The sequence below is a fragment of the Tamandua tetradactyla genome, chromosome 23 (assembly GCF_023851605.1).
Source record: "Tamandua tetradactyla isolate mTamTet1 chromosome 23, mTamTet1.pri, whole genome shotgun sequence".
NCBI classification, from domain to species: domain Eukaryota; kingdom Metazoa; phylum Chordata; class Mammalia; order Pilosa; family Myrmecophagidae; genus Tamandua; species Tamandua tetradactyla.
In genome coordinates, this window is record NC_135349.1 from 40,139,933 (window position 1) to 40,144,180 (window position 4,248).

The 4,248-nt window shown below is 41.1% G+C and overlaps 1 pseudogene; it reads left to right on the forward strand.

Moving 5' to 3' along the window:
* Window positions 1–568: 568 nt before the first annotated feature.
* On the forward strand, window positions 569–805 carry LOC143666769 (cytochrome c oxidase subunit 7B, mitochondrial pseudogene; annotated as a pseudogene).
* Window positions 806–4,248: the final 3,443 nt, after the last annotated feature.

The following is a 4,248-nucleotide window of genomic DNA, read 5'->3' on the forward strand; positions in this document are numbered from 1 at the left end:
AGATGTGAGAGCCCAAAAATAAATCCATATCTGTGGTCAACTGATTTTCAACAAGGCTGCCAAAACCACTCAATGTAGGAAAATAGTCTCTTCAATGAATATCAACATGCAAAAAAAAATGAAGTTAGACCCTTATCTCACACCATATACAAAGAGTAACTCAAAATGGATCAAAGACCTAAAAACAAGAGTTCAAATTATAAAACTTTCAGGGAAAATATAGGGATAAATCATGACCTCAGATTTGGCAATGGGTTCTTAGACATGACACCAAAAGCACAAGTAACAAGAGAAGAAACAGACAAATTGGACTTCATCAAAATTAAAAATGCTTTTGCTTTAAAGGATACATCAAGAGAGCAAAAAGAAAATCCAAAGAATGGGAAAAAATATTTGGAAATCATATGTCTGATAAGGGCTTAATATCCAGAACATATAAAGAACTCTCACAATTCAACAACAAAAAAGTCAAGCAACACAATTAAGCACTAGGCAAGGGAAAGGGCTAGATGCAAAAGTGCAGCAAGTCAGCAGCTGCAGTTGATGCAATCCTATGTACAACTTCACAATGTTTCCCTTGGCCAAAAATGCACGAACTTGTCCAGAGTTCAAAGCATTCAACGAACAATGGCAAGGCAGAGCCACTAGAATGGAGTGCCTGATGTCCATGACAAATATGGCAATGTTGTATTAACTAGTGGAGCCTTACACACCAGAACAAATTGGAAAACAACGGAACCTGTCCCCTGTTGGCAGAGTTGTCCCAAAGGAATGGCGAAATCGGCAATCATCCCAGCTGGTGTAATACTGAATTACTTCAAAAACAATGCATAATTAATGCTAAGTAAAAGCACTGGGTACCCATTAAAATATGGCATTATTGAAGAAATAAGTGCAGTTGCGTACTTTTTAAAAAGTACAAAGAACTGGAATGAACACTTCTCCAAACAAGATATACAAATAGCCAACAAGCACATGAAAAGATGCTCAATGTCATTAGTCATTAGGGAAATGTAAGTCAAAACCACATTGAGGGCGGGCCACGGTGGCTCAGCAGGCAGAGTTCTCACCTGCCATGCTGGAGACCTGGATTCGATTCCCGATGCCTGCCCATGCGAAAAAAAAGACAAATTGAGATGCCACTTCACACCTATTAAGATGGCCATAATAAAAAAGGAAAAAAAAAATGGAAAATAAGTGTTGGTGAAGATATGGAGAAATGGAAATCCTCATACATTTGCTGTGGGGAATGTAAAATGGTACAGCTACTGTGAAAAACAACTTGGCATTTCCTCAACAAGTTAAACATGGAATTACCATATGATCCAATAATTCTACTCCTATATACACCCAAAATAAAAATAGGTGTCCAAACAAAAATTTATAAAACTGTTCATAGAAGCATTATTCAAATTAGTCAAAAGATGGAAACACCCAAATGTCATACAAAAGATGTATGGACAAACAAAATATGGCACATATAAATATAATGAAATATTATTTTGCCATAAAAATCAGTGAAATTCTGATATATGTTACAGCATGGTTGAAGCCCCAAAACATTATGCTAAGAGAAATAAACCAGACACAAAAGAAGCAAAATTATATGAGTCCTTTATATGAAATATGCAGAATAGGTAAATCCATAGAGACACAAGGCAGATTCGTGGTTGCCCAGGGCTGGCAGGAGGCAGAAGTGGAGAGTGACTGCTTAGTGGGTACAGGGTGACCGTTTGAGATGATGAAAAAGTTCTGGGTTAGATAGCGGTGATAAGACACCTTCATGGTTGTATTTCATGCCACTGAATTGTACACTTTAAAATGGTTTAAATTGTAAATAGGATTCTGTATTTTACTAAAATTATATACATCATCTAATTTTTGCTCCTGCTTAAGATGGAGAAAAGTATAAAAGAGAAAAGCAGATTTTAAAAAGTAGGTATCAGTCAACATGGCAAGCTAACTCATCGCCCTCCCCACCTCTACATGGGACATGACTCCCAGGGGTGTAAACTTCCCTGGCAACGTGGGACGGAAATCCTGGGATGAGCTGGGACTCAGTATCAAGGGATTAAAAAAACCTTCTCAACCAAAACACAGAAAGCAAAATGAGATAAAATAAATTGTCAGTGGCTGAGAGATTTCAGAGTCTAGAAGTTATCCTGGAAGTTATTCTTATGCATTATATAGATATCACCCTTTTAGTTTATGGTACATTGGAGTGGCTGGAGGGAAGTACCTGAAACTGTAGAGCTGTGTTCCAGTAGCCATGTTTTCTGAAGATGATTATATAATGATATACCTTGTACAATGTGACCGTGTGATTGTGTCTGATGCTCCTTTTATCTATGGTATGGACAGATGAGTAAAAAAATATGGTTAAAAATAAACAAATAAATAAAAGGGGGACAAAAGGTTAAAATAAATTGAGTAGATTGAAATACTAGTGGTCAATGAGAGGGAGGGGCAAGGGGTCTGGTATGTGTGAGTTTTTCCTGTTTTCTTTATTTCTTTTGCTGGAAAGATGCAAATGTTCAAAAAAATCATCATGGTGATGAATACACAACTATATGATCATATTGTGAGCCATTGATTGTACACTGTGTATAGAATGTTTGCATGTCAAGAATGTTTGTATGTTTGTTGTTTACAATAAAAATATATTTTTAAAAAGTAGGTATCATTATCCCCATTTCACAGGTAAAGAAACTGAGTCTCAGAGAGACTGCAGCTCAGCTAGAGTGTTGGTCAGGCTCTTGTATGTTGCAAGGAAAAGAAACATTCTCAGGTTACATCATGAGATTGGGAAGATCAAATTCTCACCCACCCAACCACAGCTCCCAGAGGTCACTTCAGACTACAGCAGGAGCTCTGACTGCCTGACAGCAGCTCTCCCATGCCCTCCACAAGGGACATCCTGGCTCCGCCATTCTGGTGACTCAGTGTCTGGGTCTTGGCTTCTCCCCTGCCCCCCACCTCCCCGCCCCACTCTACTCTCCATTTCGTAGTCTCTGCTGACTCATGACTCCTGCTCATTCAAGCTTCTGCTGACTCACGATTCCTCGTAACTCATGGCTTCTGTTCGCCCATAGCTTTTGCTCACTCAAGGCTTCTACTTAGAACTCTCCTTCTGTGTATGTCCCAGCTTCTGCCTCTGATACTGACTACTAACCTCTTCTGCATGTCTCAAATTCTAATCCTCCACGGAAGGATCTTAATTGTCTCATTAGTCCCCGATATCCCTGCGCTTGGACTTCTCACCCTGGGAACTTCACCGTCGTCTGACCAGCCTGTACATTGTGTGCCCTTATGTTGGGTGTCCAGTCCTGTCCAGTCAGCTGCAACCTGGGGTCTTGAGACACAAAGTGGGGTAACTCAGTGTAAAGAGCTCCTGCGAAGAGGCTGTGTGGGGGGTGGGGTGGGGGGGGCGATGTGCAGACATAAAGGACTCCTCTAAACCAAGCCCCTGAGTGGCAGAAACAGGGTTTGAGCCCAGGTCCTCTGGTTACAAGTCTTTCCACCTGAGAATCCAGGCTGCCCCCCACCCCATCCCCATCCCCATCCCCCCCCTGCCATGGGATCAAGAAAGAATAATAACTAACACCAACTGAATGCTACGTGCCAAGTACCATTCTAGCTTTACAGTGATTATTTCATTTCACCCTTGTCAGTCCCAAGAGGTGCCCATTTCACAGATAAATGAAGCCCACTTAGAAAGGTTGAATACATTTCAAAGCTATGCTCTTACAAGTGGCAGAACGAGACTCCAACCTAGGTCTGTGTTCTGGTTTGCTAGCTGCCAGGATGCAATATACCAGAAACGGAGTGGCTTTTCAAAGGGGACTTTAATGAGTTGCTAGTTTACAGTTCTAAGGCTGAGAAAATGTCCCAATTAAAACAAGTCTATAGAAATGTCCAATCAAAGGCATCCAGGGAAAGATACCTTGGTTCAAGAAGGCCAATGAAGTTCAGGGTCTCTCTCTCAAGTGAGAAGGCACATGGTGAACACAGTCACGGTTTCTCTCTCAGCTAGAAGGGCACATGGCGAACACGGCGTCATCTGCTAGCTTTCTTTCCTGGCTTCCGGTTTCATGAAGCTCCCCAGGAGGCATTTTCCTTCTTCATCTCCAAAGGTCGCTGGCTCATGGACTCTCTGCTTCATAGTGCTGCAGCATTCTCTCTTCTCTCTGAATCTTTCATTCTCCAAAATGTTTCCTCTTTTATAGGACTCCAATAAACCTATCAAGA